Consider the following 24,500-nt stretch of genomic DNA (forward strand, 5'->3'; position numbering starts at 1 on the left):
GCTAAAGCAATGCAGCAATCAGCTGTGCACAGCGTGGCCCTTTGGAATCAGGCTGGACTCCCTTAGTTTTGGGAGTGTTTGTGTAGTAGGAGAGGAGCATGTATTACTGTTTAGCTTTCATATCAGTCCAAGAAAGCTAGGTTTATCTCCCATCTCAAAAGCATTGTCCCCACAGAAGTGGATATTCAAACACAGTGCTCTTTTAGAGGTTGTGGCCTGCAGTAGCAGGCAGCTCAGGAGTGACTTCATACTTTCTGTATCTCTAAGCTCTGGAGCTTTTTCCTTGAATTATGTTTTTCCTTTTCAGCTAAATAAACCGTAGCAAAAAGCCTTTCACTGTGTGCTAAGATACTCTCAAGTGCTCTTGTTTCCAAGGGTGACTTTACTGGAGGCAGCAATGCAGTCTCAGAACAGAGCTCTTACGTGTCCCAGTTACAGAATTACTTCCTGTGCTGCTGACAGCTTGATTTGTGAAAGAAAAGAGAATAGCAAAAACAAAACTCAACCTACAGCCTGTCCAAGAGAGAAAAACACAGACTTGCTGTGCTTTAGAGAAAGTGTCAAACACAAACATTTCAAAGGAGGAAAAAGTTGTAGTCTTCATGTACATGATTTAAAATCCTTTTACAAGGAAAAGTCACATGACTGTAACTATTTTTAAGCTTTAAAAGTTTCCTGTTTAATACCTATGGGATAAGTCTGTGCAGCTAGCTGGAGGCCAGTTTTAACCTTGGACCATTGAAATCTGTTGACCTGTGGTTTGATACAGAGCTGGCCATTGTTTTTTTCCTGCTTTGAAATAAGGGATATCTGGGAAACCTCTAGCACTGCCATCCCCCCCAAAACAAAAAAATCCTCATCTGACTGTGCTAGACCTACTTTACTTAGCTGCTAAGTGTTGCAAAGTAGCCAGATATTGAAAATGCTGCTAATGGAGCAAATGTCAGAAACTCATAATTATGTGTTTATACTGGATCTGGTTGATACTAAGAAGACTTTTAGTGCATGTATAATTCCAGAGCTGTTTTGTTCTGGTTTGAGACTAAGCAGTAGTTGTAGAAAAAGAAGACTGAAGCATTCTGCAGTTGAGCAAGCAATTTTATTTCTGAAGCAAAATCTCATTCACTGCAGGACTCATGATTCATAAATCTGGTACAGTGCTGAAGGAAGGTTTGTCTTGATTTGTACTTATAAAAATAGGATTTTGCTAATAAATATGTTCTTCAGGATTACAGACCAGCAGATTCTTAAATGTGGAGGTCATGGCTTTGTCTTAACAGTAGCTTCCTATGATTACTGTGTACTGTGTTTTTATGATAGGTGAGACAGCTTCTTCCTGGCCACTTAGCTATGTCACCATTAAATGGAGAAAAGGAATTGGGATGACCTAGTCTGATGGGAGGTAAGGCAAACAGCAATGCGCTGCCATTGATGAAACAAATTTGCTTTTAGCACATTTTCTAGTTATTCTGAGTCATCAATAATCAATTAAGTTTGTTCTCTTCTTCCTCCTCCATCTTTCCCTGAGCTGCATTATAAAGCAGTGCCGTGACTGGCATCAGGAGTGCATTATCTGGGAGTGGTCCTGAGAGCAGTCAGGGATGGGATCTGTGGGTAGGGACTAAGCCAAGGCATGGAGAGACAAGCAGAGCCCGGTTTGCTTGAGTCAAGTGCTGCCTCTTAAAGGTAGCTCTGGAAGGATGTATCCAACCATGGATAGCATGCAAGCCATGCATTAGTCCTGTAACTTCCTTAGTGCCTGTTCCCTGCATGGCCTGTTCTACCTCTCAATCCTGGAGTTGCCCCTCTTGCTTGCTCCTGATGCGGGCTTTGGTCCCAGACTGGGTATTCCTCTCCCTGTCATTGTCCCATCCTTAGATGTTCACAGTTTCTCACAGTGCACAATGTTTCCTAAAGTCAGCCAAATATACAGTTTTGAGGATGCACTTCTAGTGTGTGCTGAGCTCAGAAATCTGCCTTCACCAATTTAATTCTCTTATAAGAACATGTCAGAAATGTTTTCTTCTCTTAACATGTCTGTATACACATGTATATTGATCTGTGTCTCTGTGTGTATATCCCATTATTAACAGTGAGCATTAAGTGTAGGCATCAGGGATGAAATGGACTGTAAAATTTCCATGCCATCTGCCCAAACAACACACTGGCTTCAAAAGAATGCTCAGATGTTTCTAAAAGCTAGACTGAATGATGATTATGATGAGGATGATGATGTCTCTGTGTGGGGGAAAACACTCATTTCTCAATTGGCAAACTCTTTTGAAACTCTGAAATGTTTGCTGTGTGATATGTGGTCTTTCAGATTTTTATTCCAGTTTTCTGCTGTGTTAGAACAGCATGTTGATTGAGCAAAACAAAGTTAGTGATATGACAAAATGTTTTGATATCTTGTCCTAATTCAAGTGAGGATTCCTCACCTCTCCATGGGAGAGAGCTGGTTGCCAGCCTGGGCTGAGGCAGCAGCAGCCCCAGATTTGGTGACAGTAGCTGTTTCATTGGTTTTATCCTTCCATAGAACCATGGGATGAAAGCAGAACCAGGGGTGGCATTAAGGTAGCAAATCTGTAGATTGAAGAATACAAATTCAATTATGGTATTGGTTATGCTATTAGCCAAGTTCAGCCAATTGCATTTATGTTGAGCAACACCCAGAGTTTGCAGGAACCAGTGGGAATATTGCCATCGGCTTCCCTGAGGAGTAGGATTTTGCTTATTATTTAAATTAACCATATTTTAATGGGAGCATATGGGAGCAAATGCAAAGGTCTTGAATTGAAGAAGCCAGTAAGCAGCTTTATGCATTTACTTTGTTACACAGGTAAAAGCTGAGGCAGCAAAACCCATCTGCTAAGCCTTCAACACATCTCTATAAAATCTATGTTAGGGTAAGAGTATTCTTTTCTATTTTATTTATGGCCTTGGCTGCCTGAATGAGTGCATCTGGAGCTCAGATGTCTGATGCCCTTATTGTAAATTAGTTAACTTGAAAAACTGCAACCGCTGTCAGATCTTTGCTGTAGAAATGCCAGGCTCTGTAGTTGAGGTGCTTTTGTGTGTGCATATGTTTTTTTATGTGGAAAGGCTCTTGAACTTTATGCATAAACACTGTTCTCTGTCTCTCTTCTTTTCCTCCCCCTCCCTCTTTTGTTACAGACTGTGGACTAGCATTGAATATTCAGGGAAAGCTCCCTAGGGAGATTAGGGACATGGACAGATTTTAAACAGAGCCCTAATGCATGGACATGAAAGGACAAACATTCTAGTGGGAATACTTGTGCAAATTCCCTGCTTTGGGGTCAAAATGCATTAAACAGCTGCTTGCATGCTAAAGATGCTTCTAAAATCAATGCAGACCATAAATTATAAAATTTATAAATAGAGATGGTGCTCAGTGAGAGTAGAAGTACTTCAGTGATACCTTTTGTTATAAATCATACAACAGTATATAGCACTCCGAGAGAGAAGGACTCAGAGTCCCAGGGAGTGCTGAAAGTTACTTCAGGGAGGATTTGTCTATATCCTTCCGTGTCCTGGAGGGCTATGGGAACTGAGACTTAACAGCAGTAGGAATTGGATGCTTTGACATGAATAAACTGCTGTTATCATCAGTTACTGATTACACTCTTGTGGAAGATAGCTTATTGCTACATTTGATAAATCTACATTAAAAGAAATTTAAATAAGCCATTGCACAAACTAGCCGTAACAGTACATATATTTGGGGCTGCTGTGCAGTAGCTAAACTCAGGTAGAGTCCAGCTGTAAAAACTGGAAACCTGAATGGGTCAGCATCTGAAACTGGGTTGCGTAACAGCAGCATGGTAATGTCAAAGCTGCAGTGTGGCTTTAATTGCCATGCAGGTGGTATTTATCATATTGCTATGTGGGTATTTACGAAAAAATGCAATTAAAAAATACTTACAGTAATTTCATGACTATAAGGTGGACCTTTTTGACCAAAATTTTGGCTCAAACCCGGAAGTGCGCCTTATAGTCCAGTGCGCCTTATATAATGGACAAAGTTGAGAAATTTGCCAACCCGGAAGTGCGAGCTGAAATGGCGGGGCGGTGCTGTGGGAGCGCCGAATCGCGAGGGGGGTGGGAGCAGGCGGCCACGGCTGGCAGGAGCCATGCGGGGAAGGAGAGAGCTGCCGCTGCCAGCCTGGCACGAGCCACGCGGGGAGGGACAGAGGGAGCCACCGCCGAAGGCCGGGCCTCGTGGGGAAGGAGGGAGCCACCGCTGCTGGCCCGGCGTCAGCTGCACAGGGAAGCAGGGAGGGAGCCGCCGCTGCTGGCTCTGAACCGGCACTAACCGCGTGGGGAAGGAGGGAGCCGCCGCTGCCGGCCCAGAGCGAGCTGCGCGGGGAAGGAGGGAGCCGCTGCCACTGGCCCGGTGCAAGCCGCGTGGGGTGGACGGAGGGAGCCACCACCGCCGGCTCTGGCCTGGCGCAAATTGTATGGGGAGGGAGCTGCCGCCACTGGCTCTGGACCAGCGCTAACCGTGCGGGGAAGGAGGGAGCCGCCGGCTCCAGCCCGGTGCAGACCGCGCGGGGAAGGAGAGAGGGAGCTGCCAGCCCGGCGCGAGCCGCGGCCACCCCGAGCCAATCCGGACTGTGGGCAGCCCCGAGCCGCCCTGAACCGCCATGAGCTGCAGCCACCCTGAGCTGCGCCTTGCCAGCTGGCACCGTGGGCAAGCAAGAGTGCCGAGGCCCCCGGCACAGGGAGGGTGCCTGGGCTGCGTTTAAAGGCTACGCCAATCTGTGAAAAATGTTTGCAATTTGAGCACCTGTCAGTAAACCCTTCAGTTACTATTTCGTTACTTTGTTGCACGCAGCACAGCTCCTCGCTGCAAAAAAAAAGTGCGCCTTATAGTCCGGTGCACCTTATGGTCGTGAAATTACTGTAATTCTGAAATAAATGCATTGCCTTACCATTGCTGCACATTTGCTTTATGGGTCCTTCAGCCTTACTCCACACTGCTGCAGAGCCCTGTCCTCTGAAATGGAAACAAGTGTCATTTGCAGCATAGGAATGCAGCAGCATTTGTATAATACTTAGATCATTCAAGTTCCCATTACAGAACACATTTTATTATGTGTACATTTCATAAGGCCCATTGCTTCTATTGCCACTGTCTCATGTTATGGTAATCCCTAAAAAAGCTGCCACTAAGTTGAAGACCTTTGTTTTACATCCTGCATGCTTGCAGCTGCTGCAAGCATGTGACAGCTTCAAAATCCGTATTTCTTAAGTTCCATCTTAGTTTGGGGTGAAAGAACAGGTCTTCAGTGTGAAGCCCTGCAGCACTGCACTCTGCAGCCTGCAGCTTTTTATTGCTGCCTGCTTCCTGACTCTACCCATAGCTCTTCCTTTTGGCTCCTCTTTGCTTTCTACTGGTTCAGATATTTTTTCCAACCTCACAGCTTTTTTTCTGGCCTACCACTTCTAATTGCGCTCTCTAAACCATTCCTTGGAGACATCTTCTCTGCACTAAAAGTTGTTCCCAAGCTTATTCTGCAAGCTGATTTTGAGGACTGCGTTGGGTGTATGTATCCCATTTGCCACTTGGAAGTCTAGTCTCACTCTGCAGCTATAAGAAACAGAAAGAACTGCAGCTGCTGTACATGGGAGATATAATTTTGGATTGTTTCAGGATGAGGTGGCCTCTCTAACCTTAGCCTTGCTCTGAGAAATGCCTATGGTATAACCACATGCAACAGTTTGTGTTTTGGATGTTAAAGGGCACAATTCTCTGTGACAGCATAACTGCTGTTGGTATAAATAACAAGATTTCATATCTGCACTTGTACATGGCCACTAAAGCTAATCAGCCCCCAAGACAAGTCAAGCCCCTCTCCACAGGCTGGTCCTTGCTCAAATAAATACTCTGTGAGCCCCTCAGAGTACACTTCTGGCATTAGCTGGGTGTCCTTACCTCTGCTTTTCATCCCTAAAATGCACAGGTGTTTCTTAAATGAGTCTTGTGTCTAATTCTGCCAGGCTTGGCTGTTTCACAGAAATTCTTGAAGGAAACAAAATAAAGGTGGGGAACGTTTTTGTGAGCTTGCGGTACATACTTTTCCACAGGATGGGGATGCACTGTGCAGCCGGCTTGGATTCTGCTGCTGCTACCCTGTTGGGGTTGCTCCCCCTCAGGTATGTGCATTCAAAGAGAGGCGGGGAGCAACCCAGAAAGGCTGGACCGGGGAGTGAGATGAAGCCTCTTTACGTAGTGTTCGTCCATGGAAGGGGATGGGAAATGTCACTTGCGGGGGTGTCCAGAAGGTGGCACCGGCCGCCCGAGCCTGCTGCGGCTTCTGCTTCTCCAGCCCAGCCGCCCGCTTGGAAACACCCTGGCTAATCCAGGGTCTCAGCCTCCTTAAAGGCTCTCAGCCCTTTAAGCTTGTAACTAAGCCGGTGCTCTCATGCCTGGCTCCAGGCCTCTGAGCCCACGGGCTTGGGGGTGACCAGTCATCGGTGTAACTGGGATTTTGGGACTTTGAATAAGCAGCTAAGTCCTGGCAGGAGCAGAAGCTTTTACTGTTGAAGTGGAGAAAAGCCTGTCTGGAGACACCATGAAAGGTCGCATTTTTAAATGATGTCTTGCAACAGATGTGTTGTTACACATGCTGACAAACATTTCTCAGGTGTCACAACTCCAAATACTAGAAGGGGAGACAGTACTTTATTTTCTTGGTTTTGGGGAAATCTCTGTGAATGTGAAAGGTAGACCTGGAACAGGGATTTTGCACTGTGATCTGACACTTTCAGCCAAAGCATGGGCTGAAGGGCTCTCAGCTCAGCATCCCTAGGCAGTGAAACTGTTCTGCTGCAAAGGAGAGTAGATAAAATTTTTGAGCATGCTTGAGGAGTCAGACGAGTTAGGTTTTTCTGCAAGAGTGATTCTGGCTATTATATTTCCTTTCTCGAGATGGAAGATAGCTTTCTTAATTTAGGCAATGGTTTTCCAACCTCAGAAACCACAGGGTTCCACGTGAAATTTTGGAGATATCTTGCTCTTCATGTTGGCAGTTTATTCCCACTTTCCCTAACTAGCATTATTGCTCCTGGTTATAAAAGGAAAAAAAAAAAAAAGCCAAACAACATATTTTCTTCCCTCTTTCTTCACCCTGTCTCACCTCAGCAGGAGCCCAAACCAGTCTCCTGTGCCTACCGCTTGGAGCCAACTGCTGTGATAGGAAGAAGAAGGCAGGTACCAGGCCAGCTACTGGTTGTGGTGCCTATGTCAGCCCTCATCTTCCAGCCACTGTCCTCTGCTCCTTCCATGGCAGCCATTCAGTTGTTCAGTCATGAGCCCTTAGCAGGCAGGAGCAGATACTTGAGGGAAAGCAGTGGTCTGCTTACTAACATGTTGGTCACTTTTGCAAAAAAACCCAACAAAACAATGCCCAAAGTATCCCCAAACTTCAAAGCTCTCTTCTGTGCTGGTTCTTAGGCTACTGAAAACTATTAGTTTTCATCTAGTGGCATGAGATTGAAATGCTGTCCGGAATAAACTCTTCATATCTGGGCACAGTGTGTTACTGTGTACCTTCACTTTAACAGTGTCCTGAAAGGACCCTTTCTCTTCAGAAGTATGAATTGAGTAGCTAGAAGTACAGGTAATTGGATCAATTTAAATTTTAAAAAGGTTTTACCACTAGGGAGGAAATGTGTAGTTTGAAAATAAGGAGTAGAGGAGAAATTATTTCAAATTTCACAGCTGACTTTGTGCTGAACAGCTTGCTTTTTCCCAGGTGCTTATCTGCTGTTGATGGCTTTTGGCATTGTGCATATGCAGGAAGGCAGAATATGCAGCTGGACAAGAGGGCTGCATACAGCGAGAACATTTTTGACCTTGCAGCAGCTTCAGATGTTGCAGTTCCTTCTTATTTCTTCCACATTCTTTGTTTCTTATATAGTTTTCTTGCTTAACATAGTTTAGAAGTTGGGACTCTTGGTTTGTTTTTTGGGTTTTTTTGGTTTGTTTTGCTTTGTTTTGTTTTAAATTTATTTTGTCGGTTTACACCACTTCTGATAGATTCTTATCACCTGCTCCCTTCAAGGCAAACTGCAGGGCTGTTCCCCTTCTGTAGCAGCTGTGCTGGAGGACTGCTGATGAGGAACAAAATGGGAGCTACTGAGCAGTCATTTGAAGGCTGGCTATTAAAAAGAAAAAAGCTAGCTAATTAGAGCTTAAAGGAAGAGGCAACACTGTGCAAAAACACCAGAAGGTAGGCCCTTCAAATCCCATACACTCCCTGTAAATAGCTATAATTAACCTCACAGTATTCAATTTATTAATTAAAATTTAATTAATATTTTCTGTCCTTAACAGTCATTTTAGAGGCGGTCAGGAAAATATAGTGGCAGCTGGGTTTCCATAGAGCAGCAGTGACATTCAGAAGGGCAGAGCCACAAGAGACTCATCTCAGTCTCCCGGTCATACCTGTGATAAAACAGAGCTGAAGCTGGCCACTGGATTTCTGGGAAAGGAGGGGAGGATGGGAGACAGTGCAAGCCCTAGTGTTCTGCATACTTCTGGACATCACCGTACAAATACAGTACTCATCTTGATTATCTGAAAGTGTGAGAGAGCAGTGGAAGATGTGTGTCATCTTTACTTACCCACCAATTTACACACCAGCTGAGGACTGCTGTACATCACTGTGTTTCACTGGGGTTTGATGTTCTGCTTGGAGCTCTGTCTGGGAGAGTGAGAGACCTCTCCTGAACTTCATGGACCCTATTGCTTAAAAATGCTGTGGCTGAACTTGGTGCACTGCTGTTCTTCTCCAGCAGTGGGTTTCCTGGTCATTCATACTATCTATGGTTATTATGCCCATTATGTCAGTGTCAGAGCATTCTTCTGGACAAATTCATTGGGATCCCCAAAGGGAAATGTGAGTGTTGTCAGTTGTGTAGGACACTGTGAAGGTTTGCTTCAAACAGATAGGATAGATGTGGAAGGTACCAAATGTGTTTCCTTCAGCAAGGACATTGCTTCATCATTATAGCAACAGCATAATTTGTGCCCTCACCCATCCTTTTTCTAGAGCACACAACAATATTGTTTCTGGCATTTTAGCTTTTTGACACAGCACTGCTCTGATTGCCTGAAGAATACACCTCTTAGTACTCTTCATACTTTGAACTGAAAAAACCCAGCAAGCCCATGAACAGAAAATATTGACTGTTAACTACAGGGTCATGAGAGAGATGTGAGCTGAGCACTGTGCAGCATGGCTGCAGCAAGTCCACTCAGTAGGGACCAAACTCTTAACAGTGTGGTCATGAGCCATCCTGCAAAAACTGGCCTCTGAATAAGGGTCTGCAGTACAGTCCTGGTGAGAATAGCCATGAGGTAAAGAAGGTCTTTTATTCCCCATTTGACAGAAGGGTGCATAATGAATCAGCAAGAGAATGTAGTCAGAGCATATCAAAAGCAGATCTCCCCGGGGAAAATCTTCCAGTACAGAACTGTTAAAAGCAACTGGGAGAGGAGGTGGGCTGCACTGACTATCATCATGAACACCTTCTCTCTGCTTCTCTGGATGAAATAAGAAGGGTTAGGCAGATTTTTGGTATATCTAGTGATTTAGGCCCATGTGGTAGTGAAGTGGAATGACATCTCTCAATCCCAGGGAGGCAGGCATAAGCTGTGCAGTGCTATGAGGCCAGAAGTGTTTCTGAGAACACCCAGAAGCAGAACTGGAGTTTTCCAGTGAACATGAGCATTAAATGAGCATTGTAGTCTCTTTGGCCTCCAGACTTTGGTGCCAATCCATCTTTTAGGACCATCACAGAGCCTGCTTGTATGGTCTGTCTCCAGTGGTCATGCAGGAAACCAGCCTCAGACCCATCAGGTTGTGAGTCATATCTCCCATCAGATGTGTCTTCCCAGGTGTGGCAGTGTGGGGCTAGAATGAACAAGTTCTCTACCTTTGTGTGAAAACAAGTGTCTCTGATGCCCTGCAAAGGTGCTCACACAGGGCTGTCCCCATTCTGCCAGCAGCAAGGCCAGAAGGGTGGAGATGAAGATGCCAATGCTATTGCACTGGTTCTGTTGGCATCAGGCTGAGACATCTGATGTGGCAATGTTGAGTCACAGCAGCATTTAATCTTGTATTGCCACATATGATGAAGCAGGCCTGAGCCATTGTTATACTGTTGGTGATTCCAGGTAAATTTCAGCAGAACTGAGGGAGATGGAGGTAGATGCTGGGAATCACTTCAGCCTTCACCCTGAAATGAAGCTCGAAAAGAGCACAGCAATTGTCTGACTATTGCAACTATTGCCTGACTGTGCATGCATCATTTAGTCTCTTTCTTTTCTTTCTTCCTTGATTTCTTCCTCTTTCTTCCTTGATTTCTTCCTCTCTCTCTTTCTCTCTTGTAAATAATTTTAACCAGATTTTTAGAAAAGTATTTCCTGTACCTCTCAAAAATTCATCTGTTTCTCTGACTTTTACAATGAGAGTAGGGGGAAAGAACAAACCCCAGGCAACTCACTGCTAAGTTTTGAATTTGACATGCGAAACAACAAATTAATCCAAAATGAGTTTTGCTTTACTGTTAGTCATTTGTACCAACCTGCAATTAAAAAGCTCAGCATTTGTTCTCATCGCTTTCTGAAATTACATTTTCCACTTCCTAGGCCCTGGCCTCAGGCAGTGGATTTTTGAAGCAATCATGCCTTGGTAATTAATGTTTAAAGATGAATGTTGCAACTTCTAAAACAGTGTTGCTGAGTAATCATACAGCAAAAAGCATACAAAAACTACAAGCCTTTTAGGTAAAGCTGCAGAGTTTGGAGCTGTTATCCTTAGTGCTCCCAGCTACAGTGCATTTGGTCATCCCTTCCTCCATTCTTTCAGGTGGGGGGGACAGCCATGCTTCAAAAAAGCAGAGGAAAATAAATATCACGTCTAATCTGTCATTTCTTTGTGTCACTGACTCATCACCCCAGAAAGCTTGCTGGTAATGACTAACTCATACAGAGAGAGAGAGAAGAGACAAATCTTTGGCATAGTCTGTAGCTGTAACATGACCATCTTGTGTTTTTGCAAAATACTGGGAGGACAAGGAATAAAATATAAAGGGAGAAAGAGGTAAAAATGGAAGGGAAAGTTCCCTTCCTGTGTCACATCCCTTTGTTTGTCATGAGTCTGCCTTTTTTCTGTAAAAGCCACAGCTTTCAGTCTGTTGCTAATCCAGCTGGATTTACCTGTGACAGCAGCCCATCCTACACAGGGTTTCTGTATGTGAGAGAGTGTTCCTCAGTGCTATTAGCTGAATCTCTCGTTACAGCATTTTTTGGTGCTGGAAAAACTAAGTTGCTGTATTACCTCTTTCTAACAGAAATCCTTAGAAACTGAAAAGGCAAGTTGGGAAAATCAGCAAATTCAGCATTTTAGGAAGGGGAAAGGGTAGTCTGGATTGAGACTGCCACCCTACTTTAGGCATCTGATTTGGATATTGCAATCCTGATTCAGACCTTTTGGAGGACACACCTCATGTCTAATGTTTCCCAGTAGGTTGGCATGATGCAGTTGTCTCTTCACCTGAGACTCCTAAGACAGGAAAAGTGGGAAAGCACTTGTAGTCTCATGTTTTCTACAAAAAAAGGACATGGGGGTCCCACTGTACCATGGGAGAGGTTCTGTTTTTCATATACTGAAGTCTTTCCTGGTCTGGCAAAGGGCAGTGACAAAATCCTTAACAGATCAACTGGAACAAGAACAGAATACTGCTTTGGACTAGTTTTTCTTGTTTTGGTTTGGGGTTTTTTCCCTCTTCTTTTCTTTCTTCCAGAAAAGAGAATAAAATTCCCTAACCAATGTAAAAGTGGGAGGTTGGCTAACCAAGTTTGAAGCAGGTTTTTTGGGCTTTTTTACTTGGATATTCTTTTTGCTCAGAAAAAACCAAAACCTAAAGACCTCGTGGAAGAACTCCATGTGTCTGATTCTGCATTTAAGTGGAAAAATGGAGTCTCCCAAATACAGTAATTTCACGAATACAAGCCGCACCAATTTGACCAAAAGTTTGGTGGAAACCCGGAAGTGCGGCTAATATTCGAGGGCGGCTAATACATGAACAAAGTTCTAAAATCTGCCAACACGGAAGTGAGAGCCCGCGGCAGCCCCAAGCCAAGCTGGAGCCCGGCCGGCCCCGGCTGAGGTGGGAAAGCCTGGCAGAGGCGGGGCCAGCAGTGTGGGGGGCGGGTGGCTGAGCCTGAGCCAGCAGGGCGGGGCAGGGGGGGCGGCAGAGCCCGGGCCAGCAGGGCGGGGGAGCCCGGGAGAACTGGGGCTAGCAGTGCAGGGGAGCATGGCAGAAGCAGTAAGGCCGGCGGGTGGGGCTGCCTGGCAGCGGGGGAAGCCCAGCAGAATCGGGGCCAGCAGTGTGGGAGAGCCCGGCGGTGCGGGGGCCTGCAGTGCCGGCCAGGGCGAGCAAATGTGGCGGCGGTGCAGACGGGAGGGGGCGGCCGGCGAGCCTGGCGGCGGCCGCCCCGCCGGCAGAGCCTGGCAGCGGCGGCAGCCCTGCCGGCCGGGCGGGCAAACATGGCGCGGGGCGGCCGGCGTGCCTGGCAGCGGCGGCAGCGGCTGGCCCGCCGGCAGGGCGAGTAAACTCAGCGGCGGGGCGGCCGGCGTGCCTCGCAGCGGCGGCTGGCCCGCCGGCAGGACAAGCAAACGCGGCAGCGAGGCAGTGCTGACGGGAGAGGGGGGCCAGTGAGCCCGGCGGCGGCTGCAGCACCACCCGGCCAGCCCTGTCGGCAACCATGAGCGGGCCGAGCCTTCCTGGCCCCGCCCCGAGCCAGTAAACCCCGCTATGCCGCGATCCTGTTACTAATTGTCCAATTTGTGAAAGCTGCGGATTCTCGCTACGAACGAAAGTGCGGCTTATACTCCGTGCGGCTTGTATTCGTGAAACTACTGTTATCTAGCCTTTCTGGAAGTGAAGTTCAGGCTCTAAGAAAGATTAGTAAAAGACTCATTCAGCACTAGTCATACTCAGTTGAGTAACAGGCAAGTTTCTGTCTGTGCTCACTTCTAGTATTCATAATGAATGCGTATTAGTGACTTCCTAAGCAGTAATTCCAGCAGAACAGTAAATGAAGAATTGTCTTCTGCTTTAATAATTTTCCTGTTTCTTTAGTGTTGTTTATATACCATCATCAGTATGCTGATATATTAACTGGATACCAGTGCATGGTATATGCATATTTTATTATCCATTGCGTTAGTTATCTGTCCATACTCCTGATCCTAAAATGATTAAGCTAAATTTTAGATGATTTTGCTGTTGAAGCACAGTGGTTTTGAATTGTTTTGTTTGTTTGTTTGTATGACCTCTTTAAAGGTTTTCCAGTAAAGATGAGGGTTTGTTTGTACTAAATTTATGCCTGCTTGTTCAAAATAGCTCGCTTGTGTTTGTTAATGTTGATTCTTCAGAGATCTCTTAAAAAAACACAAGGCCAGAAAGCACTTCTGCAGGATGCAGGGTGCCTCAGTTACACTTTGTGTTAAATATGACACAGATCATTCAGCATTTTGCTAAAATGAAGCAAATGGAATGGAAAATGCTTTGGTAATAAAAGCAGTGTGCCTTTCAAGAAGTGTTTAATCCTAAACAGATCATTCAAATGGAGTGTAATAAAGACTACTGCAGCTAATGAAAAGATTTTGTTCAACTCAGTGGGTTCTCAAACAGGCAGAGATAATATGCTTGCCCTTTCTAAAAGTGTTCACTTAGCTGTGTTTCTTTTCCTAGACTGGAAAATAGGTTTCCTTCTCCATTGTTTATATAGAAAAACTCAAAACTATTCAAGAACATCATGTGGGAGCCACTGTTTTTAGAAGAAAGAGCTGCATTTGAATAAAAGATACCTCCCAACTTCATGTTCAGCTACTTAGCAGTAACCAAAATAAGCATCCTTAGCATGTTTTTGAGTTGAAGCTCTACAACAGGCTGTATGTGTCCCCTGCACACACCCTGTGCTGCAGGGGGAGACTGTACAAGAGCCTGCATCAATAGACAGCAAGCCAGTTCGAATGTGTGTGCATGCATTCCCACCGGTGAACATGTGCATTAAGTCACCCAAATTTATACTCCTAAGGTTAGAAATGTCTATCTTTTCTTTTTTCCTATGCTTCATTCCCAGCTTATTCCAAATCCTGTCTCCAAACTTAACACACTTTTTTCTTGCCTTGCCTACTTTGGAGGCTTTGGACCTGAACTGAGCAGATTCCCAACACCTTCACCTGTCTCCAAACCACACTTCAAATGGTACATCTTTATATAGAGGGAATTTTGAAAGATGCATGATTGATTTCCAAGGCTGTTTCATAAGGATCAAGACTCAAGAAGAAGTAAGCAGAGGCACAAGAGTAAATTGATTAGAAGCACAGTCATCCAGGTACCAGGAGTGTAAATGAAATTTAGGAATTGGGCTTTTTACTTGCTCCACAGCATAATTTGATTCTTCTTTGGTTTTGCTCTTTCTTCTCCTTACTTCTTCACCTTTAGAATTAAAATGTCCAAGGTAATTTATGCTCCAAATTTATTTTCTTGTTCTGAAACTGACAGTGAACGCTGTAGGTTTTTCTTAAGGAAGACTTTCTCTAAACCTTTCTCTAAAGGTGCCACACACAGAGAGCTTCTCCAGGAGTATGGACCAGGGAGAAAAAAACTCTGTTAGTGACCCTTTTGCTATGTAGCCTTTCCTTAAAATGTCAGCAACTGAGCTTCCACAGAGAGAACAACAAATATTGAAAGAGAAATGTGAAGGACATTATGAAAAAAGAAAGTAAGAAAAGGGATCTGCTCAGACAAGTTTCTCAGGAAGGGTGATGTAATATGTACTGTAAAAAATCCTAGCAGTTGATATAACAAAATTTCTTTCTAAATACCTGTGGATGCCAGCAAGCTGGGAGAAACAGAGTGTACAGCTGGGAAAACAGCTGAGCAGACTGTTTTGTCCAAAAGAAATATAGTAGGTGTAAAACTTCTTTTCAGAAGATGTCATTGAAGTTTAATTGAAAAGTGTCCTTTTAATTAAGGCTGAGTGACCACTGAATGAAAGTCTCATTTCTGTTGAGGCTGTTCTTGGTGATAATCTAAGATAAACCCATGCAGGCTGGCAGTACTCAAGAGACTGCTGTTGGGATGCCACAGTACACAGTTCTGTAGCAACTGCTCAGTCCCATTCACTTTTGCCAATGTTTATCAAGCTTTTTAACAGCTGTCTTGAGAATTGCCCAAGTTTTTATTGACTGACTTGCTCATATTTCAGCCTGGTTTTCTACATAAATGACTGTTCTCAATATATGTGTTCTGTGCATATCCACATCTGTATACATAAAATTTGGGAATCTCACTCTTTAACAGACCTGACAGAGACACACAGGGTCTTTAAGATAATGAAAATGTTAGATTTTTGTGCCAGCATGTGGCTGGATATTGGAGAACATCTAGATCTTCTCTGCCAGGGAAAGGCTGCAGGGAACTATGCTCTATGTCAGCCTTGGAGGCTCCAAAAGGCCCAGATTTGGTTTTCTTATTCCACTTCTCACACAGCTTACAATTTTAAGGTCTTGACTGCAGAAACCTTAAAAATCACTGGTTCCTCTACTTTGTTTCTCGTGGTAATTATAGAGCAAAATACTGCATGTGCAGAGACTGATACACACAAAGTGTCATTAGAAGTGCCATTTTCAGGTAGGTTAGTTCATAAAAGTTGGACAAACTGCCAAACAAAAAGTCCCAGCTCATGGACTACTGTGGATTTATTCATCAGTACAAACAGCAGAACTGTAAAGGAAGAATATCTATTACGAAAATTATATTTAGTTACAGGGCTGACATACCTGCTTTTTACAAATACTGTTAGCACCATTCAGGCAGCCAGCAGGCACAGTTTCATGCAAAAGAGTGAGTGGTTATTTTCATAAGTTTTTTATGAATAAGGCTTGAGAAGTTTAGAGGAGATCCTTAATGTTTTTGATGACACTACTGTCATGTCAAAATATCATGTACCAACTTCTCTCTTTGCTATAAATTGATTATAAGGAAAACTGAGGCAATAGCCTGACAGTGCTAGCTGTCTTGGAATGGGAGGCTGAGTGACCATGTTGAATTCTTAGGAATGTTTGAATATTCTTCCTCTGTCTCTGATATATACTCACTCCTGCATTTGCTCTTTTGTTTTAGGTGGAGTCTGGATAAGAGCTGTCAGGAAGGCTTTTTACCCAGTTTGAGGCTGAGTGATACCAATCTTGAACCATAGTTTTAGAGGAGTGGCACCAAAAGGCCTGTTAACACTGACTGCTTTATGGGACAAGTAGCACTCCCTGCTTCCTCAGCTGTCTGAAAATCGAGCCATAGATACTGACCTTCAATTCAAATAAGGTAAGTCAAGCCTGCATCAAGCATGACTGAGTTTAAAATATGGTTATCAGTCTGAAATTAAGCCAGGGAAAAAATTGCTAGAGCACAGTGATGTGTAGAGGTCACTAACATTGCCATATCTCTCCCTGTTGTGCTAAAACTACAGTAAATGTAGTTGTTAATACATCCTAGTGCTGTGCCGAAGTTGGGCTGCATTTCAAGAACTTCCTAAATTACAGCAGTGCTGAGGTTGGAAAACTGCAATAGATCCACTGGAAAAGCTCTGCCCATTGCAAGAAACAGACATGCTTCTTCACCATGACAAAGGTTCCAGATTTCTTTGTGCAGCTTCAATCTATTTCCTAAAATGCAAAGTGCAGCAGACATCTGAGCTGAGTTGTTACTTAAGAGAATAAATGGTCTTATTCAGTCTATCTTTTTTTTATTGAGGTAAAAAACCGAATGATCAGACTTGTCATGGATCCAAGTACCAACTGGATTTTCCTAAAGACACAGTCTCCAGAAAGGTTACTGTATACCTAAAGAGACCTTTCAAAAGCAGCCTCTAAAAAAAACCAAACCCAAACCCATCACTTCATCTGGGATACATATCCCTAAAGTATCTCTTAAGATTACTCTATCCCTAAGACAAACCATTCAAAACCGCAATTTAGGTTCTCCTTGTCATTTGCTGGGCTCAGTTTAACAGAAAGTTTCCCCCAGCTAAGACTTGATGGCAACAGTGATGGGGTAGGAGGAGCAGAGCAGCTGGCTGCTATCATTTGGCATAGAGATGAAATCCAGGCTCCAGCCTTTAGGCCAACATTTGATAAAACTTTCATGCCACACTCACATATGAACCCCTTTTTCCTTCCCACATAACCCACATGCATATTCTTTTTTCCCTGTATAAGTCCATTGTTGGCTTTAAACGCTCATGTCAGATACGAAACCATTTAAATCTTTCATGATTTCTTATGTTTATTTGTTTGACATTTGAGCACAGTTACTGAAAGTGTGAGAAGAGTTGCTGCTTCTGTTTGAATTTTTTCACCTTTCCACTCCTCAACCAGATGACATTTTAAGCTTTAAATTGTATGGCAGGGAGCACATTAAACATCAGGTCTGAGAGAAATGGGAAGCAACATGATGAGGCTGCAGCTTTAGGTGCTGCAAACAGCCCAAATCTCCATATTAAAAATAGAACACTTTTTTTGGTTTAAAGTGTGAACAGTCCCTCAAAATGCTACATGACATCCTTTTTCTGGGTAATGGAATGTATGCCTGCCTAGTTTGCTTCCTGTGAGGTTATTACCACTTGCTGCATCTGTAACTACTGGTTATTGAAAAAAGGACATAACTCCCTCCCAGAATCCTGGGACTAATCAAAACATTTAATGAGAAAGTTGTTGCTTTCATCAATAAACTGGCTTAGACTCTTAGTCTCCTAAAGCACAAATGGCACATGCTGGATCATAGTTAACAAGCAGATTTTGGAAAAAAGCACGGTCAGAGGAGTAGCTTGTTGCATAAGCTCAAAATGACTGGCTGATTTCTTCTTACTTTCCCCACCAGTCCTGGATATTATGTATGCTAACTAGTATTCATCTCTCAGCAAAGTATCCAGACCTTGTAGGGCCAGTTCTTTCTTCCAGTAAGACCTCTGCATCATAAAGCAACTCAGACAAAACATGCCCAGGGGAAAATCCCATGCTTATGTGAGTTTCCAAGCATTTTCAACCATTTTCTCCCCTAGCTGCTTGTCGTGGGTGGAGGAGAATGGCCTGTTAGAAAGGAATGGCCAACATAAATGGAAAAGAACAAATAAGACACTTGAGGGTGTGTCCAGATCCAGACATCTTGAGGGATCTAGATATCCAGGACAGCCCCTCATCTGTGCCAGACTTGGGCAGAGTAGCCAAACTGGTAAATTTTAACTCTATCAGCCAGTTCTGCCATTTTGGAGATGAGACTGGGTTTACATTGAAGAGCCATCACCTGAGGAGAGTAACATTTTGGGTACTGTGGGTCCTCATTACTAAATTAAAAAAGATTAAAGAAAACTACCACAAACAGTTTCACAATGCATTTACAGGGAAAACAGTAAAAACAGTGAATAGTGCATTTTATTGCAAATGCTTCATTTAAGAAAGATTAAATATCTGAACACTGTCAATTTAAGACACATTCCTAATCTGACTTTGCTCCAGGTTATAGTGGTGTAAATCAAGAATTATTTTACTGAAGTCAGCAAAGTCATTACCTGGTATTAAACTCAAAAGAGAGAAAATCTTGCTTTTTACTTCTACAGCAAATTCCATTCAATTCAGTATGAATACAACAGTATATTCAAGAACAGAGACAACTGAAAAATCCATGTCCTAAATTCAGTAAAGGGTTATGGAGCTGAATTTCCATCTGAGCATTCTTGAACATTGAAACATTAAACCTCCTTTTCCTGTGGTGTAATCTAGTTTCTTTTCCCCGGAAAATACATTTTCCTTTTTGTAAACAGAAACCACATGAAAAACGTGGTTATCTTCTGAGTAAAAATCTCAAAGTCCATAGTTTACACATATTAAAAAACCAACAACCCACAAACTTCTGTTTTAAAGCTAAGCACAGATTTTTAGTCTATCAGCATTTTTATTCCGTGACAGTTTTTTGCATAGTAGAAAATATGCACCCTTAGGAGAATAACGACTATGATAAGTTGTTAAAAACCAAATTATCTAGGAAGGTAATTTTTCCCATTATGAAAGTGGCTTGTCAGATATTAGTGAAATGAATTAGTCACTTCGCACACCTTTCATAACCTCTAAAAATTAGACGATGGCCTATACGTTCCCATGAGTAATAACAGGAGACAGCAGTTCTCATCTTTGTATATACAGTAGTATCACTCCACAGTTTCTGATTATGTTTTATTCACATGGAAGCATAAATCAGTCATAAATCACTCCAATGCCTAAAACTAACCAAACCAGTTCATATTTCTCATATGAGCTATTCTATTTGCATGCCTTTCCAGATTAAACATTTCTTGTTGTGATATAAAAAGATTCCAGGTACAGTAATTTCACGACTATAAGGCGCACCCTTTTGACTAATATTTTCCCCGGAACCCGGAAGTGCACCTTATAGTCCGGTGCGCCTTATCTGATGGACAAAGTTCAAAAAATTTGCCTACCCAGAAGTGAGAGCTGCGAGCCACGGGGGGAGCCGGCAGGGCCATGGCTGCCAGGTGGAGGCGGGGCCGAGTGGCAGCGGGCACGCCCTGGCCCCGTGGAGGCGGCACAACCCCTACACAGGCACCCCCCGGTCCTGTGGAGGCGGCACGGAGCGGCGGCGGCCACAGCCTGGCCCCGGAGAGGCGGCACGGACGGGCGGCAGGCATGCCCTGGCCCTGCCGGATACAGGCGGGCCTGAGGGCCTGAGGCACCACCCCTGCCGGGTACAGGCGGGCCCGGGGGCCAATGACTGCCGGGTTGAGGCGGGGCCTTGGCCAGCACCCGCGCAGAGGGAGCTGGGGGTGGAGCCTCGCTGCAAAAAAAAAGTGCGCCCTATAGTCCGGTGCTCCTTATCTGATCTACAAAGTTGCGAATTTTGCCGACTCCCGGGGGGTGCGCCTTATAGTCCAGTGCGCCTTATGGTCGTGAAATTACTGTACATGGTATTCAATGGAAAAAGGTGACAGCATGACATTTAGGAGATGTACACATGAGGAAAAAAAGGAAAGAGGGAAAACAACAGGAAAAGAAAGGAACATTTCTTATGAGCATCTCAGTAGAGGAAAGTAAATTGAGCAATACCTACCCAATTTATTCCATGGTTTATCTCTCTGCTTTCTGAAACTGTTCAGAGTAGAGGAGGTGCAAGCATGATCTCATCAGTCTATGTCAATACGTGAAGAAGATGGAGCCAGGTTCTGTCCAGAAATGCCCAGGGATGGGACCAGAGTTGATGGGCACACGCTGAAACACAGCAGATGCAGTCTGAACATTAGGAAATGGTTTTTTACTGAGAGGTTGACAAGGAGCTGGCACAGGTTGCCCAGAAAGGTTGTGGAGTCTCCATCCTTGGAGATACTCAAACGCAGTCTTGACATCATCCTAGACAACAACCATCTGTAGGCAACCACATTTGAGCAGGGATACTGGACAAAGTGACCTCCAGAGTCACAACAGTCCTGCTGTGATACTGTGATGCTACTTTGATCTCTTGCCAGTGAGAAAGGGAGGCAGCTCATTTACTTGGTTGGCTCCCTTCAGTCAGAAATGCAAAGGGTGCTCCAGCAGCCAGGAGATCTGGAAGAGACCCCAATAAGCACATAGAGTTTGCAGTGGGAAGGAGTGGAATGCTTGTAGGGTCAGGATAGGCAACTTTAAATCTGTCAAATTAATAGAAATCAAGCAGGAGAGCAAGAGTTACGTATTATTTCCACTTCAGTCACTCTGAGAAATGTTCCCATCTTTTTTGTTTCTGAGAGGGGACTGTGATGCAACTAATAAATATACATCAAGTGTCACCTAATGACTACAGCTTTGTGCCAGGGGCTTTGGGAGCACTGGAGGAATGCTGAGAACTGCTGTGAAAGGACTTGTCATGTACAAAAGCAAACCAGAGAAATTTGGATGTCTGAATTTTACGACATTTAATTTCAGTGCAGACTACTGAGACCTTGGTAGTTTCTGGGACTATAATCACGTTCTCCAGACTGATTTACCATATCATTCTCGTGCACAGAATGAAGCTAAGCACATCAAGGAGTGCTTAGGTCCAGGAGCTTTATAGTGCCAGCTGCTGGTGCTGCAACACTTAGCTCTAGCCCTAGGCAAGAATCCCAGACTTTGGGGCTGCGATGTGTTCACACTGTTCACGCAGTAAAAAGGGTCACCACCTCCTCCATCTCCTGTGACCAGCTTGTCTTCTTGAATGCCAGCTCTCCTACATATTAAAAAACATCTGAACTGGACTTAATGCAGTGTAGGGTAGCTGAAAAAGTTAAAAGGCAAGTTCAGTGCCAGGTTAAACACTGGATCCTTTTCTTGGATCATCACCTTCCTGGTACAGCTTCCCATGAGCATGGCAAGACAAGGAAGCTATTTATTTTTCTTCCTTAAGCGAACATTGCAAAAGGACAGCACCAAGGGGGCTGAAACTTTCAAAACCATGAAATTTGTAATGCTGAATTCAAGCAAAAATGCAGCACTTTCAAATCATCCCTGGCATATTAAGATAACCCTGATGAGCAAGATACAGAGGAGCAAATGCAGCTTTAATGTAGAAGTAGCGAGTTTCTGTCTGAAAATACAGCATCTTGCCAAGTTACAAAGAAGGCATTTTTTCATACTCTGCAGTAGACAGCGCTGATATCAAATAGAGTGGTGCTATTGGAAGTGGAGGAGGAGTTCTTTTCACATCTTTCTCTAGACTATTTCTGCTTCTAATAAATACAAGTGCCTGGTGAAAAGCTCTGTGCCAAAGTGCTTGGGTTGCTTTACAGGGAGCTCAGAGGAACACTGCTGGGGTTAACATACTGTTTTTCTCAGGCATATACAAGTGTATTGCAAAAGGCACAATGTAAATAGTGTTCACAGAGTTTATAATTTCCTGTTGGAACAGCAAAGAAAAGAAGGTCATTGATTTAAAGGAGAGAATACAAATTATTTCCTGCCCACAAAGCTGCCAAATGCTTGGAAGTTATTGATTTTTTTTTCCTCCCTGCTGCTAACCAAACACTTCTGGTCCTGTCATGGGCATCATCAGCTTATTGACTAAGTAAACATAACCCATTAGGATGAACATTTTAAAAATAATAGATAATTATAGTGGCTTTAGTAAAAAAAACAGAGGGGAGGGGAGGGGAGGGGAGGGGAGGGGAGGGGAGGGGAGGGGAGGGGAGGGGAGGAGAGGAGAGGAGAGGAGAGGAGAGGAGAGGAGAGGAGAGGAGAGGAGAGGAGAGGAGAGGAGAGGAGAGGAGAGGAGAGGAGAGGAGAGGAGAGGAGAGGAGAGGAGAGGAGAGGAGAGGAGAGGAGAGGAGAGGAGAGGAGAGGAGAGGAGAGGAGAGGAGAGGAGAGGAGAGGAGAGGAGAGGAGAGGAGAGGAGAGGAGAGGAGAGGAGAGGAGAGGAGAGGAGAGGAGAGGAGAGGAGGAGAGGAGAGGAGGAGAGTTCCTGAAGTTAATGAACTTTTATATAGATTCAAGTTTCTGCAATATACAGTAATTTCATGACTATAAGACGCACCCTTTTGACTAAAATTTTCCCCCGAACCTGGAAGTGCTCCTTATAGTCTGGTGCGCCTTATCTGATGTACAAAGTTCGGAAATTTGTGAACCCGGAAGTGCAATCTGCGAGCTGAGCTGGGACCCGCAGGAGCTGCGGCCGCCAGGAGGGGAAGCCTGGAACCAGCGTGGCCGCCAGCCGGGGAGAAGTGGGGGGAAGCGGCACAGCCGCGGGGAAGCGCCAAGAAGCGCCCCGGGAAAGTGCTGAGAAGCAGCGAAAAAGTGCCGTGGAAAAGCGGTGAAAAAGCGCTGCGGGAAAGCGCCAAAAAGCGGTGAAAAACACCGCGGGAAAGCGCTGAAAAGTGGTGAAAATCGCTGCGAAAAAGCGGTGAAAAAGCGCTATGGGAAAGTGTCAAAAAGCGGTGAAAAAGCGCCATGAAAAAGCGCCGCTTTTCAGCGCCGAAAAGCGGTGAAAAAGCGCCGTGGGGAAGCACTGAGAAACGGTGCTGCCGCCGGCTGAGGGGAAGCCGGGATGCAGCCCGGCCACGCGGTGGGAGCCAGGAGCCGTGAGCTGTGCCAGCCGGCGCTGGAGGTGGGTGGGAGTGCTGTGGCCCGCTGCACGGGGAGGGCACCTGGGGCTGCGTTTAAAGGCTACACCAATCTTTGAAAAATGTTTGCAAATTGAGCACCTGCCAGTAATTCGTTACTTTGTTGTGCGCCGCGCAGCAAAAAAAATGTGCGCCTTATAGTCCAGTGCGCCTTATATGATCTACAAAGTTGCAAAAGTTGCCGACTCCCAGGGGGTGTGCCTTATAGTCCGGTGCACCTTATGGTCGTGAAATTACTGTAGTTTTGCATCCAAATGAGAGCACAAGGAATAAAATAAGACTAGGGAAAAAACCCAAAAGTCCTTTCCTGAAGAAGCCAAGAAGAGGAGGGTGCACTGAAGCAGATACTTCATACTTTAAGACTCCAAGTAAAAGAAAAAATACTGCAAAATTGAGATTGAAAGGATAAAACCATGTGGCAGCAGCATGATGAAGGCATGTTTTTATTTATTTATTTACTTACTAGCAGCAGGAGGTCTGTGCTATTGTCTGATTAATTTTCTTAAAAGTCAGATCTGAGCACAGCTGATGCCTGGCCTTGGAACCTGTCAGTTTGAAGATGACACATACAAGTATTAATAAATGTAGAAAAATACTTGCTGTCAAGTTGGTTACAAGGCAGTAGTTCACTGAAGGGGGCCTGACAGTGTCAAAAAGCATTAGACCAGAGCCAGCAAATGTTTTATACTCTACAGCTGAACCCAAAAGGTGGATTGATGCCCTGAATCTGCCTGTAAGGCATCTGTCTGCTCTGGAGAGTGTGTGTTTGTCTGAAGAAGTAGGGAACAAGTTGCTTTTCCCTCCTCCTCCAGCCATCTGCCTACACAAGGGAGGCAAGGACCAAGACACAAGAAAACGAACCCTAGTGTGCTGTAGATGAACAGGGATACCTTACATACGAAATAGTCTTTAAAAGGAGGAGAAGACACTCAGGAGAGGTGTTTACAGGCAAGAGCAGGAAGACAACTACCAGGCTGAGACACTGCAGAGAGGGCTGGCTTTCCCCTGGGACTGGATGTTGCAGGTGGCTTCTCTGGCAAAGAGCCTTGCAGTCGTTTGGTGTGAGAGTCAGCAGTGAGAGAAGAGCCAGTGGGAAGAGACACCAGGAGGGAAGTAAACAAGCAGATTACAAAGTGATGATAAATGAGGGTATCGGTATTCTACAGTGGCTCAGAGGAAGGTGTGACCGCTTCCTCCACCCCCTCACCTTCATGCCTGTTGACTGAATACTATTAAGGCAGGTAGATTATTAATGACCTGT

The 24,500-nt window shown here is 44.6% G+C and overlaps 1 protein-coding gene across 4 annotated transcripts in view; it reads left to right on the forward strand.

Annotated features, from left to right (window-relative positions):
• Positions 1–24,500, forward strand: part of LOC117000330 (cytochrome c oxidase assembly factor 1 homolog) — a 57,252-nt gene that overhangs the window by 14,591 nt on the left and 18,161 nt on the right. For all 4 annotated transcript variants that reach the window (XM_033067899.2, XM_033067891.2, XM_033067913.2 and 1 more), the window contains exon 2: positions 16,231–16,428. The gene's annotated coding sequence lies outside the window, so the exon portion shown is untranslated. The remainder of the gene's footprint in view (positions 1–16,230; positions 16,429–24,500) is intronic.

The sequence above is a fragment of the Catharus ustulatus genome, chromosome 1 (genome assembly GCF_009819885.2).
Source record: "Catharus ustulatus isolate bCatUst1 chromosome 1, bCatUst1.pri.v2, whole genome shotgun sequence".
In the NCBI taxonomy this organism is placed as follows: domain Eukaryota; kingdom Metazoa; phylum Chordata; class Aves; order Passeriformes; family Turdidae; genus Catharus; species Catharus ustulatus.